Genomic DNA, 15,895 nt, shown 5'->3' with positions numbered 1-15,895 from the left:
TTCAGTTAAAGATTGGTAAGTAGATACTGATTAATTATGCGATCGAAATCCTATATAAAAACTATACAAAGATATTTGCATCATTATTCTCGTTTCCCAATGAATCGCTGTTTTAATCAAGTTTTATATTGCATCAAATTTCTGTAGTTACACGAAAGTACTAAATTATAGAAAACTTGATATACACGGATTTAATTAATTGATAAATTAGTCAATATATAGGCATTATTATTTCACGTGAAATTTTACAACGTCAAAAACCTAACATTCCTGTACGAGCAGTATTAATCACAAATTGTGAGAATGCCTACTGATAAGGAAGAAAGATAATATAGAAAACGCAGACTTATGGAAAGAGAATCCCTGACATTAGACACGAATACGCGATTTCACGAAATATTTTATGGTATATATAAGATAGAGAATATATATAGAGTACATATAAGTATATATAGAGTAAGAATATATATAGAGCCAAACCAACCAATTACTTTAATTAATGCAAGCTGTACTCGAGATTCGCGCATCTTGTGTATACACACCGGGTCAGACAAAAGTTTTCATTCATCCCAGTAGAACTTTCGTAGTCCTTGAATGAGTGGACTGATTCTTCGTGCGAAAACAAATTGGAAGCGCAGAGGGATGTATTGTTTCAGCGTATATCGATTTTAAAGCACGGTTTTAAAGCACGGTATAATCAATTCTTTTACATAAAATTATATTGTATAGGCTATTGTTATTTAAACACTTTAAATTGGATGGTTTTTACATATGCTAAAAAAATGGAAAATGATGATGATGAATCAATGACACGTAGAAAATTATAATCTATTGTATTGCTGTTATCTAATGGTGTTGTAATTGACTGTATGGTGGATGTATCTAATGGTGTTGTAGTTGACTGTATGTTGTTCAATATTGCCATGAAACTCTTCTGATTCATTGTCACTTATACGAAGTATGGAAGTATACGAAATTGATAAAATTATTAATAATATTTACGAAGAGAAAGTAAACTGTTGGATATATGACAAAATAATTCTATTTTAAATAAGAGACTGGTCAGCGTGGTTATTTTGTTTACAAAATCAAACGAATTTAATGAATGTAATGGTAAGGAAGTAACTATAAATGGCTGTTAAACTATTTTTATGCTTGAAAAGTAATTCGCAAAGTAATGTAAAGCAGTACTACTGAGTTGTACATAACCTCTTTCAGAATTTGTTCTTAACCTCTTGCTTCATAACTTCCTTAATTATACTCTTCAAACTTATTGACTACTTCGATGTTGTTACGAACAGAAACTGATAAAATATTAATCTTAAATATAGATTGAAATGAAAGCTTGTCACGTAAATATATATATATATGTACTACTTACTCAAACTATGGATCACATAACCTATAAAAAAAAAAAAAAAAAAAAAAAAAAAATTATTGTACACTATAAAGCAAGAGGTTAAATCTTTAATCTGTTAAGAATTAAATTTTTTATTGTAACTGCGAAAATTATAAAAGTACCAAGCGAAGCAAGTACGGAATATATGCGGAATATGAATCGCTCAACGAACCAAAGAGCGGCTCAGTGACAAAATTAGTAAAGTAAAGACCACAAATATTACAACATTATATTCTACCACAAAATAATTCTCTATACAAAAAAGGTACACAACGAATCGATTTTTCACAACGATAAGAGTCAACAGAACCAATCAAGACCAGGCGAGACTCTCATAAGACAACGATATCAGAGGGATCAAATCAGCGACTTCAATCTATGTTACAGAGTATAGTTATCAAGAAAAATTGCTCTTTTCATGAAAAGTATGGTAATGATACTCTTATAATACATTGTATATCTGGCAGTCGGGTGTGCCCGTGGCCATCGGAAATGTAAAGACGACGCTTTTAGAAAGTGATAGCGCCATCGCGTTTTAAAAACGCGTTAGAAGAAGGTCGGTTTCGCTATCCAAGGCGAATCGAAAAGTGTGCGTGTTGCGAGAATCAGAGTTGATCGAGACGTCGAAGCATAGAGCCGTTAGAATTGAGTTGCGAGTGTTGTCGAGTGTTAGAGTTGCTAGTGAGAGAGAGAGAGAGAGAGAGAGAGAGAGAGAGAGTTACCAAATAGTTGTCAAGTTATTTGTTGTAAATACGAGCGTTGCATTTAGTTTTCCTGTTAATCAAACATCGTTTCTCTGTCTAACTAATATCTGTATTTTCAATCCATTATTAATATATTCCGATATTACAAGTGGGGGCTCGTCCGGGATTGAATAAGACAGAGAAACGATACGATTTAACGGAGCTATTTCTGCGGGAGTAGAAAAGAATAGAATAAAATGGCAAACGTTGAAGACGAACGATTGTCGGGTGAAGAGGATTTGACGCTGGAGGAGCTGAGGAGTAAGCTCGCACAGATGAATCTGCCTATATCCGGTGCGAGATCAGTGCTGGTTGCCAGGTTGAACAGAGCGTGCAAACCTGGTCGATCTACTCCTAAGGATTCGAAGCGTGGCGAAGAACCAACAAACCAGCGAGATCTAAGAAGCAAGCAGAGAGCCGAACGCAGTCAAGAGGGAGAGGAAGACCTCGAGAAGCTGAGGACGAAAGAGCTGAGAGCGCGTCTCGTTAGCTTGGGGTTGAAGGTAACGGGAAGAAAATCCGAACTACGCGCGCGGCTACAGGCGGCCCTAGAAGGAGACGATGTATCGTCGGAAGAAGAGAGCTCCGACGAAAGTGAAGGCGAGGACGATAAACAAGGCGCGCGAGAATACAGGAGAGGCACGCGAGCGGTGTATCAGGACCGCGATGAGTAGCAGCAGAAGGTATGCGTCGGTTCGATGTTGAGTCTTAAAGACGTAGAAGACTCATTAGAGAAATTCAGCGGGGATGATCTGCTGAGGGTAAATCAGTGGGTGGAAGACTTCGAGGAAATGGCAGAAGTGTGGGGTTGGTCAGACGCCCACATGGTGGCCTATGCTAAGAAATTACTCGCAGGCTCCGCTCAGGCCTTCGTACGACAAAAACGATGCGCGAAGTCCTGGGCAAAGCTAAAAAAGGCGTTGAGGAATGAGTTTGAAAATGTAGTAAGCGACCAACAGATACATGGCGAGTTATCCCATAGAAAGAAGAAAGCAGATGAGAGTCTGCAACAATATATGTATCACATGTGCGGGATTGCAAAACAAGGAAGGGTTGATACGCAATCCTTGATAGACTACATTATTCAAGGCATTCCCGACGAGGTCGCGAACAAGACTGTGCTATACGGAGCCAGGAATATCGAGCAATTAAAAGAGCGTTTCAGGCGCTACGAAGCGATAAAAAGAGATATGGAGATGAGGACGAAATTTGAGGAGCCGAAGAGTAACAGGGTAAAGCCGGTGGCGAAGCTGTCCGAAACCGAGAGGAACAAGGAACCCGGTCGATCTGGAGATGCGAGGAAGACGCGATGCTACAATTGCTTCAAATGTAGGGAGTACGGACACATCGCATCAAGTTGCGACAATTTGGGTGAGCCCTCAAAAAAAGTTTACAGCGTGTTTCGGTCGTTACAAACAAGGCGTGGTAAGGATGTTAAGATGGAAAATTTCAAATTGAGCGCGTTGATAGACACCGGTAGTGAGCTGACTCTAATGCGAGCAGATCAGCATGTGAAAATCGGAGCGCCCAGATTAAGTCGGGAAATCGTTGGATTTGGCGGTGTCGGTTCCGGAAGGAATTTTACGCTCGGGAAATTTTCCACGAACATTATTATAGACAATGAGTCGTACTGTATAACCATACACGTAGTTCCAGACACAGTGATGCAACATTCGCTTATTATTGGCGCAGACTTTTTGGACACTGTTGAAATAAGTATAAAAGGGGGAGAATCTTTTATTAGTAGAATAAAGGACGAAAATCCCGATGAGTGTCCGGAAGTCCTCAAGATAGATGTAGAGACACAGGCGAGTGAGATAGATTTGTCACACGTTAAGGACATGCAACATAGGCTAAAAAGAGATTTGAAGAGAACCAAAGCATTGCTAAGAGACGCTCAAACGATGCTGGAGAGATCGAAAGGTGACTCGACGGGTAAAGCAGCTTTACGACAGCTGAAGAACCAGTTACAAGATGCAGAATGCGCTAGAGCAGTTGCAGTTAAAGCGAAACAGGCACTGGAGCAAGAACCGAATGAGACGCTGGCTTCGTTGCAGGAAGTACTGCGGCAACGTTCCGAAGCAGAAGATCGTGTTAATGTAGCTAGTCGCGAACGAACTGAGCTACTGTCGCAATTGGAAGAAAATAAAGAAGAGTTAGCAGAAGTTTTGAAGAAGTATCGGGCAGCTGTGCAGCAAGTGTCGGAGGAACGGAGAATAGTGGCAAGACACGTGGTGATTGGTAAAGTGGACCACGAGATGGTGTCCTCGTCGGATTCTTGCGGCCAGCAGGAGGACTTAGCGAACATCACGAGGAGGAAGAATCTGGCTAAACAACAGCAACAGGATATTGTTGATGATATTTGCGAATTTACTGAGAAGGATAGCGTTGCGGATGTGAGGGTTGTTTCAAGTTTTCGGATAGACTCGAAGAGAGTGAATGCAAGGCGAACGAAAAGACAAGGGAAGTCGCACGTGCGGAATCCCTCCAATAATATCGATATACAGAGGATGTGGATGACGAGGACGACGATGGGATTGTCGAGGACACGATGAACGTGAAGACCTTCGAAAAAGAAGAGATCATAGTCTCGGTAGATGGTAAGTTGTTAACGTCTTCCATGTACGAACCGAGCCTACGAAAATGTCACGATGCTGCCACGACGATCAAAGCCCCTGACAAGAGTGAAATGGGTAAACAAACAACGGAGAGGAAGATAGAGGAAGAGCGAAAGAGGAGCAGTAGCATCGAGGACGAACAGGCCGCGGTGTTCCAAGAGGAACGAGATCAGCTGCGTGCGGACGCAAAGAGACGGATTGAGGAGATCCAAATCCGAAACAAGCGGGCGTATAACAGGAGACGCAAGAAGGCGACAGCATACAGGACGGGAGATCTAGTGGCAATCGAGAGGATGCAGAGGGGTCCCGGGCTAAAGCTGCATCCGAAGTTTCTTGGACCGTATCGGGTGATAAAAGTCCTGCGAAATGACCGATGCATAGTGCAGCGAGAGGGGGAGCACGAAGGGCCACGTACAACTTCCACGGCAGCCGATCACATGAAATGGTGGAATGCTGACGATAGTGATGTAAGTGCGAGCGGCGATGATGAGCACATCTGAGGGCAGATGTGATTGTCAGGAAAGGCCGATTGTAATATCGTAGAATAGCTTTGATTGGAGATCGGCTGAAAATAGAAAAACCGTGTACGTCGTGTTTCTGTGGTTCGTTTACATTTAAGAGTGCCTACGTGACTAAAGGCACGTAGTTGGTAGTTCTTACATAGGTATGAGGGAAACAATAGACAACGTTAGAAGAAGGACGGTTTCGCTATTCAAGGCGAATCGAAAAGTGTGCGTGTTGCGAGAATCAGAGTTGATCGAGACGTCGAAGCATAGAGTCGTTAGAATTGAGTTGCGAGTGTTGTCGAGTGTTAGAGTTGCTAGTGAGAGAGAGAGAGAGAGAGAGAGAGAGAGAGAGAGAGAGAGAGAGAGTTACCAAATAGTTGTCAAGTTATTTGTTGTAAATACGAGCGTTGCATTTAGTTTTCCTGTTAATCAAACATCGTTTCTCTGTCTAACTAATATCTGTATTTTCAATCCATTATTAATAAATTATAATTAATCGAACAAAATTACACCTTTAATATATTCCGATATTACATTACCGTGATGTAATATTTATCATGCTTATTTTGTACGTAAAACGAATCGTTGGAATATTCCCGAAGCTAACGAAGCATTTCCCAAAAGTTAAACCGAAGAGATTAACGCGAATAGTTAAGTGAAATTTTTCCATTAACTTGCTGACCAACCGGCAAATAAAAAATCATAAAAATTGTTTCAATGTGTTGAGGTCACGCATAACTTCTTTTTTCATTGACGATTACCAAACAGGTAAAATTTCGAAATTGTACGAAGGCCACGTGACCAGATCGTATTGGAATTTGAAGTGCATGGAAAAAGACAACTCGAAGTACAAACCTTGAGCTGTACTACTCGAAGTACAAACGTGAACTAATGGATGCAGAAAAGCAATTAACGCCAAACATCCGAACAGCATCTTGGAGCCCGTCATTGTTTTCTGAAATAAAAGAAGTGACGAATTAAAAAGACGCAGGACTAATAATAATAAAGGAAACTTAGTTCGTATTATAAATTGAATTTACATCAGAAAAGAAGCACGATCAAGCGAAACAGATCGTAGAAATGACAAATATCATCGATATACGTTTCAGTGTAATTTCACTTTTGAAAATTATTTAGTTTAATACGATCGTATTCATCGCTCCGAAACTTTCATTGTGCTGCAATTTGTGCTGCGTCTTTTTAATTTCTCTATCTTTCTGTGTTTTCGGAAAAATTACTTGAAAGATTAAGAATTGCTTGCCTTATTTTATTTTCGATTAGTTAGGATTTGATTATTCCAGGTAAGGTTTATTATTTATAACAGGTTTTATCACTTGTTTATTATTTAGGAGTTTGTTATTTTAGGATTAGTACCTTTTAGGATTTCTTATCCTTCGAGTTTCTGTTTCAGATATCTAGGTCTATTTCAAGATGTTTTATTACATTAGGATTATTTATTCGATTAAGATAATTTAAGAGTTTCACAATGTACAAAGAAATAATCGCGTGAAATTTAGATTTATGCTTTAAACGTATTAAACACGCGGTAATTTCAATGTCTATAGCCTCGAACGTGTTCTGATTAGTTGTGTCATTGTCTGTGACATTGAAATCACAAAAATCCATTGCAAGTGTGCTGTCATGCAATGTGGATGTAATTGGGTTTTTTGGGGTTAGGTTGGGGTTAGGTTGTATCATCTGATTTGTACAGTACTATTTTAACGCAAGGACAGGAAAGTTATTATATATTTCCCGTCCATTATTTGAATCGTTGTGAAGTGTAACGAATTATATTCGATTCGAGGAGATGTTAATGAATTAGCCATTTCATATGTAATTACATGGAAATAAAAATCATTGCAAAAGTAATTGATCTAATGACAACGGAATTTCCAATATTTTTTTGTTTCGTCACCTCTTTTTCGTAATATATCTTTTATAGGTACGTGATTTATTAATCGTTCGAATGGAAATAATTATTCGTATAATATTCAAACGATTCTAGCCATAAAATAAATTAAAACGATACCTGTCAATGATATGCAATCTGCGTATGACGTCAACCTCGATCTATGCTTATACAAGAAATTTTATCAATCAATGACTAGATATACAATAATCAAATATTATAAAATTTCCTGAAAACCTTTAGGTGTTAATATCTTTAATATTTGCAAGTTATTGTTTAGCGCTAATTAGTTAGAATGTAACAAGTGGTGTACCAGAATTGAGATAATTAAGCCACACGAACAATCTTATTTAGATCTTTTTAATTTTTTAATTCTCTTTTGCTCTAATACTTCGTAAAATTAATCTTCATTAGCTACTACACTTCATAGAATAACAAGAGATAATTTTTCTTATATAACGTTTCATTCATAAAATCTATCATTAAAGTATATCTTCATAAAAATATCATTCCATACTAACGGTATATTTGGTGTCATACGAGATAACAGTTACCAGTGATGACATATGTAACTTTATAAAGATATCTCGTTTTATTATATATTAAAAGAATGTACTCATTGCTGCTATATTTCAGATGAAAAAAAGGCGGCAACGATTTTACAGTAAAATCGTTCGTTTACAACTGATTCATTTACATTTCATGATAATACTGTGCATTCTGAATATGCTATGATTTGGTTTAAAATAATAAATAGTCCATTCTTGCATACTATTGCTCCAGCTTTACTTGTATTTTCGATATTGGTATAAATAGAAAGACAATTAATGTCGTTCGAGTCTATTTTCGGATCATTTATATTACGTTTAATCCATATAGTTATCATATGAGACATAGTATCGTAAAATTTGGAAGAATAAAACGTTCGTACAGGAAGTACATTTTATAAGAACTCCAACAAATCTGCGTGTGCACCTAAAATACAAACTGATAGTGATAGTGATTGTTCATAAGTTTATATACATTATCTAATGTCAATCGAAGGTATCAATTCTTTTTCTCCATAAGAGTACTTTTTCATTTATATGTGTTCAAAAATACATGTGTTCAACCGTGAAGCATATGTCACCTACAACGAAAAAGAGTTTTCCTATACTTAATATTTCCTTTATATACCTATGAAAGTCTATTCTTCGCGTAGTATGAAATTATGAATAAATCTGGAATATTGTTCAATCTGAAAAGAAAAATAACTTATTGACATCATTCATTGATACGAGATTCAGAATGTTTGTTTTGTCTTGCAGAAAAAGAAGGCAGCCCTCCCTTTCTTTTAATGTGAAATAGAAAGCGAAAATTTGAAAACAGATTTTTTGGAAATTTACTTGCAAATATCGTTTTCAATATCGTGATTTTCTTCCCAATGGTACTGTACTTTCAAATTTTCCAGTATCCCTCTAAAAACAAAAAGTCGAACCTCGTTATTGTTAACGTAGGCATTACAAGGAAGCGAAGTATTAGAAAGCAGCTCCTTTTTATTATGGATTTCTCTATAATCATGTAAATAAGAAATTCCGGAAATTTTTTCCTCAAGAATTTAATTCTTGTGTTTTGATTGATAATTATTACACTGCATACTAACTTTTCGCATACTGTTCGCGTCTAACAGTTTCCTAATAATAACTACTTCAAAATTACATATGTTCTTGCACGAATTCAAAAGTACGTATGATACAATTACAATTGATTCTAAAATAATAATTATTTAAAGATATTAAGATACTAATTAAACGTTTCACTGTATTTCAAAATCTGGAACAACAAATTTTTATTTATAAAAAATGAAACTGTCTTTATATATTCTTTGTCATGATGCTATTTCTTATTACCGTGTCGACATTTTTTAAAATTCATTTTGTTATCTCTACGCAATAGGAAAATTCATATACTGCTTAATATTTTTTGCATATTATCCATCCACCGCATGATATCTTCTGAAAAATCAAAATATTAATGTTATATTATTACAATGCTTCTTAAATATCAATTTTTGACAAATTTGAAATCCAATATATTTTGCACAATTATTATTTATCAAAAAATTCCAAGTTAGTAACTTTCTTTTCAAATGGCAAATAACATATACTTTGACTTACCTGTAAGTTTTTGTTCCTAATCATCATTTCCTCTTATAGAACATCATTATTGTTCTTATAATTACTACCAGTGTCATAGATATTGTAGTGGCTACAACTGAATTAATAGAAAATGATAAATAACTGTGTATAACACTAACACATAATTGTGTATAACAATGACACATAACTTTTACTTACATATCTGTCGATAAGGGATTACTTACTGTGATATCCTGTTGATGTTTCTTAAGGCACTTGATTAGGTGCGATACGGTATCATTCCTTATGGTATACTGTAGATAAGTATTTTAGAAAATAACAAGAATAAATCTAAATTATTCAGAGGTTCCAGTTTCGGCTTAGACATAAATACAGGACCATTTGCAAAGAAGAAAGGGTGCGTTTCTACAGCCTCGTTATAGTAACCATGAATACCAATCTCTGAATTACTGGTTACTAAACATAAATATCCTATAAAATTTAATATATTTCTTTAATTTTTAATACATACATGAGTTAGTAGTTCTAAATTATGAATCATCCTACCTGTGATATTACGCTTTTCCTTATAATATCATCACTCGAGTGAACAACATTAAGATCATGTAAACCATGTCATCCTATCTTACTGTGAAGATACTTAGTTATGTTATCTAACATTATAAAAATATCATCAAATTCAAGTCCTTTTATTCACATCACATGGCCACGACGATCTGGTTCTTCGTTATATAATGTTCTAAAATTTGTCGTATATATAGGATGTACAAACCGTGATATCAAGGTATCAGTTCTTCCTTCCCAAGGGACAGTTTCATTAAAATTCTGATAGAATTAAAAATTAATTATTAATATTCTAACAATCATATATGTTAAATACGTTATAGTCAACGATATATACCTGAGCGAATGTAGGGGTGATTCCTTGATAATTATAAATGTCATCAGCCCACATCATTGTGCCACTTCTTTGTACTCCAGCCTCTAGATTAACAGCCTAAACAAACATACGAAATTTTATAGAAGCTGTACAAAATATAGTATATATGCGCAATATTGAAGCGTTCAAGGGGATATAAAGGTAATGTACATCACATACACGTGTACTCTCATGCAACAAAATACAATTAGATTTAATAGTATAAGCTCTTTTATTCATCATAATAGATTGGAAATTTAAGTGTCTTACGAGGGTGAGTAAAAAGTTACCCGCTCTGTCGGTGTAGAATTTATTTTAAGCAATTGTCAAAAAAGACATACATCATTTTTTGACATAATCACTCGATTTCTGTATACACTTTGTCCATTTGCCGAAGGACCTTTGTATTTTCTCATTAAAAAATGTTTTGGGCTGAGCTGCGAACCACGAATGCATCGTCGTCTTCACCTTTTCATCAGCTTTTTCGGCATCCATCTCGCACAAACTTTTTAAAATCCAAATCTGTCGTGCACTATTGCATAAGCAGAGCCGTGGCTGATTTGCAAATGATTTGCCACATTATCCAGTGTCACTCGTCTATTCCATAGAGCATAAGTTCATGAGCACGTTCAATGTTGTCATCGTGGATGTGGACGGGCGTCCAGCTGTTTTTTCATAACACTCGTGCGATCTTCTTTGAACTTTTGTGCCCATTCAAACACACTTCGTGACAAAACACTTTCTCCATAATGTGCATTAAATCTTTGATAAATATAGGCATCAAACATAACCTCCGACCACAAGAAACGAATCACAGCATCCTGCACTGTTTTCCTGCAAATCACCATTGCAAAGCGCCATTACTCGCGCAACGGTCACAAACGAATTGACGTAACACAAAGAAACCTGCGCAGCAGCACTGAACAGATATTGACGTCATACGAAGAGTGCAGATGGATCAATACGGTCGACAGAAGTTTTAACTATCTGGAGTGCGGATAAATTTTTACTGAGAGTCGTATAGGAATCTATAATCTGTAAGTACACCTTTGGCTGAATGGAAATTTCTCTTACATATAGTCAAAAATGCTGAAACTGTGTATTGAATTGGAAAGTGATAAAAAATAAGTGAAGTTTCGAGGTTGCATGTGATTGCATGAGTACACAGGACGTTTTTAGCGAATAAAAAATAATTTTGAAAGACACGAGACTTATCTTGTATTTTATGCACTCTCTGTGTCCGAATTTCCAGAAGCTCTCTATCTTATGAAGTGTTTTAGATTAGCCGGAAAATTTTGTACGTACGTACAAGAAGTATACGATCTAAGTGGAATATTCCATTATTCTCTTGATACAACAGAAACGAAATTTACAGAACTTCTCAGAAAGTTGGTTTATTATTACCAAATTTATAGAATTAATATACGTTTATCATCTTTACATACCTAAGTCGTGGAGGTTTATCGTGCGTAAAAAATTAGTGTCGTTTCAAAGTTACATTTCGTACATTTTAAGCCTATAATTTGTAACGTACAAAACAATGTAAATTTGAGCTGTTTCTTATCTCCACAATAAGAAAATCCAACTTTACGTTTTTTATCTAATTAATATACAAAATAAATTGTGAATTGATTCGAGAATATAGGATTTCCCCATTTTCATGATTATCGTGATTTTTGTATAAATATATTTTTTAAGATACTAATAATTAGGTACTTATAAATTAGTATTATCAATTATTTTGCATTTATAATTCCGCCTCTAGTATAAGTGTTAATTGAAAACTAACTTTATGTTTCAAAAAGTACTAGCAAAGTCGTTGAGTAACAAGCCACTGATGCTAACACAAATAGCATTGTCGTAATTAAATATTTCTAAATATTCATTTTTCATTTTGAACCTGTAGAAACAATTTATTATATATACTATTAGCTAAGTAATTGCATATTTAATTAAGTCGAAATATAAAACTTAGTTATTTTAATAATTTAAAAAATAAAAAACTGACAAACATTTCAATTTAATTTATGGTTGGAACAAAAGACAGTTATTCTTCATTAATTGAAATATTGCAATGCAGAGTACTTTCCAAAATACGCCGAGAGTATTCCTGATGGTGAAACGAGCGTTGCTTCATCGAACGCAGCTAAAGAAAACAACATCTATGTAGTTGGTGGTACGATGCCTGAAATAGAGGGCGCTAAATTGTACAATACCTGTACTATTTGGGGTCCCGATGGAACTTTGATAGCAAAACACCGAAAGGTAAGTAATATATTCCTTTATGGCTTTGAATTTGAAAATATTGGGGTGAAGAAAGTGACTCTATCTAGGAATAATTTAGGAATATACATATGTACATACGTATACTATAACCAATTCTATAATTTACGGTTTATAAAATACGAAAACACAATAAGAAAATCCAACTTTACGTTTTTTACACAATGATATTTATGGAACAGTAATATCATATTATTGCATCGCTTGGAGAATGAAGTCAAGGTACGATGTGACCCTAGTGTAAACGCTGGGATACCCAGCTGTGCCGCACTTATAAGCATAAGACACAATACCTATTAAATACGAGGTTAATTCATGTTGTATCAGCAGTGGTCCGCCGCGGTCAGCCTGAAAGGATCGTTAAATTTTTAATCAAAGATACTGAAATATATCGATCGAATTGTATTGAAATTATACTTATATACAGTAATAATCTTCTATTGATTTGTGTATTGAAATACTCCAATTTATAACGTACATGTTATATGTATTTTGAGCAAAACTAAGATTAGAAGGAAATTAGATTAAATACCATAACGAGGTGTGAGAAGTGGGCAAAACTATTAAATTGTGTTTATCTATTATTTTTAATGTTTAAGACGTCGATTTGATGTTAATTCGAATCGACGTGTCTTCAGATACCGTATAGTTTGTAGTAACTCTGTAACTTAATTACCGTACAAGAATCCTCTCCACCCTGAGCATGTTCGGCGCATATTATACCATCAGTGATATCAGGTGCATTAGGAAATTTGGAATAAGCTATTTTGCATTCGGCGTTCTTAATCACTGGCATTTGTACTTCCATTAATGCATTACGTCGTGGTCGTCCTACGAAGAAAATAAGAAAGATATTTAAGACTGGAACTATTTAATTTTATTATAAAATTGATATCACTTACTATATCTTAATGCTCCCGATCCAGCAACAAGGGGGTTATAGCCGACGAAGTTGCTCTTTCGTAGGGGCTCTTTCGTACAAATGGGATATACGTACCCTGAAAAATAAAAAAATAAATGAAAATGCAGGAAACGAATGACCAAAAGTATGAGAAAGAATTATACACGCTTTATGACACAATATATGTGTACAGTAAGAAATTTCAGGATATGATACTTCAGTAATACTCAATAGCATATATATATATATATATATATATTTGAGGACTTACTCGAAAATGGCACCTCCTCCACCAATCTAAGAATGACAATATTATGATTGTGTATGTTTTCTATTCCATCCATATGTGCACAATGTGCTGCGGTCAAAACATGCCTAGCCGATATCAGGGAACCTCCGCACTTCCATAGTGGTTTGTCTGGGTTTCGGGGATTACGAAAACCTAATGCAGCGATCCATGGCCAAGCGCCTAAAATGCAATAGTCATAGTTGTGAATATACATAATTTTTTCTCACATAACGGGTAACAACGATTATTACCTATTCGATATTCGATCATACAGCAGACGATAAGTACATACGTACAAATACTCTGAAATAGAGATTTGATAAAGACAGAAATTAAATTTTTATTCCAGTGGAATACAAATTATTAAATAATTCTATATAATTTCTATTTGAACTATACTGAACTATAAAGTTCAAACGTGTAATTTCTGCCCTAACAGTTTTTGATCTCTATCCATATTATTACTCCTATATCAATTTTTTATTTCAAGCAAAAAGATACTCTTCCTAACATGAAGTAAAAGAAAGAAATAATTCAAGTTAATAAGTAAAGTTACTACCGATAAAATCATAGCATTATTATTTAGTCTAATTGAAATGTACATTGATGTGCTGTTTAATGCCTTTAAAGTTCATTCTTTGCAGTAAATGGCTTATTATTAATCGGAAAGAAAGACATAAAACGTACCAAGTTCAGCTGGTTTACCATCGACCACCCTGGTATGAGAGACGTTGCTAAAACCACAGTATGGTGGTCGCAAAGCCTTATACTTATACACAGTTTTTATTAAAATTTCTCTCTTCTCTTTGTTTGGATCGTTCGGACAGCAAACGATCGTAACATTGCCCTGGTATCTGCACACTGATCGTCTATAAAAATCGGTGGCTGTACGGTACTGTATCTGCCATATTTCTTGCAGAGGTTTACATTTTCTGTAGTCAAGGCACCTGCCTTCTTGATTGTCCGGTGTGGTACATTCTGGATCAAACAATTTTAAAACATTTATACAGTTCAAAGATGCGTAAGAAAGCGACACCGATTACTCAACTTTCGAAGTAAAAGGCCGATCAAGTCCACCGGATTGCCCTACAGACACGTATTAATCCGTAAGAGTTAGTCATCATGTTGATAATAATTATCTAAAGAAACTTTTCACGTGAAAATATAAAATTTTAATTGATTAGATATTGTGTTAGCCATACTTAAGAAAGAAAATGAAAATGAATGAAATGAAAGAAAAGGACTACCTTCAACCTCATGTTTTAAATAAACACTTTGTCAGTTTTGCGGTAAATAAATTCTTAGGAATTCAGGACAGTTTTTAGTGAATCATTTTGTTTCGACCGTTCGCGGAGAGACGCGATCGCGAGATAGCACGTCAACGAGAGTTGTAAGTTCCCGTTACGATTAAATAATCGACGCCACGAACTGATCGATCCCCTTATTTCGATTATGATAATAAGGGTAGTTCAACGAAATTCCACAGAATTAACACAAATAAATTAATGTTTATTTCAACAACTTATTAACTAGAAAGATATAAATGGAACAAAAAAAATGTAACTGCGTTTTGGTTGATAAGTAATGCGCGACATACCACATGTGTTGACGGTTCGACATCTCGAAAAGTTCTGAACGCCTTTCGATTTTTTTCGTTTTTTCTGGAAGGCGACCCCCACTACGTTCGGATCACGCCACATTCTTTTACGCGAGGTAAAATACGGGCCACGAGTCGACGTTTCTGGAAGTCGCCCTGCTTAATGAACCATGCGCTTGCCACTACAATGTTTGTTTGCCGGGCAGACACGACGATCCGTCTGCGACATTATAGTGCCGCGATCGATAGTTAAGAATATGACCTATGGTAAGCCGCATGGCGTAACATTCTCCCCCCGTTGAGAGGGTACCGATCAAACTAGGGAGGTGTGGTTGAAGTTCCCATCTTATTTCGTCTCGGTGGCTAGTTGTTCGGGTTTCTCGAGATCGGGTTGAATTGGCAGTGGGACAAGCCTTTTGACGCCCCGATCCAAAATGCTCTTTGCCGTCTGAACTGTAGCTGTCCGGATGACACCATCGGCGCCTGGATGAATCTTGATAACTCGGCCCAGAGGCCAATGCATGGAGGGAACGTTGTCCTCTCTGAGGATGACGATTGTGCCCTTTTGGATGCTGTGTCCACCCTTGCTCCAT

At 35.9% G+C, this 15,895-nt stretch overlaps 1 protein-coding gene and 1 long non-coding RNA gene across 2 annotated transcripts in view; both read right to left on the bottom strand.

The window, feature by feature from the left end:
• Window positions 1–15,493, bottom strand: part of LOC126877002 (venom serine protease Bi-VSP-like) — a 164,793-nt gene extending 149,300 nt beyond the window's left edge. Inside the window, exon 1 of the transcript XR_007694673.1 lies at window positions 15,303–15,493. The gene's annotated coding sequence lies outside the window, so the exon portion shown is untranslated. The remainder of the gene's footprint in view (window positions 1–15,302) is intronic.
• LOC126877017 (uncharacterized) lies at window positions 9,920–10,659 on the bottom strand. Its single transcript, XR_007694685.1, has 3 exons — window positions 10,523–10,659; window positions 10,215–10,310; window positions 9,920–10,138 (listed from the first exon to the last, which is right to left on the bottom strand). It is a non-coding gene; the product is annotated as an uncharacterized LOC126877017 (long non-coding RNA).
• Window positions 15,494–15,895: the final 402 nt, after the last annotated feature.

This window comes from Bombus huntii, unplaced genomic scaffold (genome assembly GCF_024542735.1).
Source record: "Bombus huntii isolate Logan2020A unplaced genomic scaffold, iyBomHunt1.1 ctg00000110.1, whole genome shotgun sequence".
In the NCBI taxonomy this organism is placed as follows: domain Eukaryota; kingdom Metazoa; phylum Arthropoda; class Insecta; order Hymenoptera; family Apidae; genus Bombus; species Bombus huntii.
This window is presented reverse-complemented; position numbering and strand designations above follow the sequence as displayed.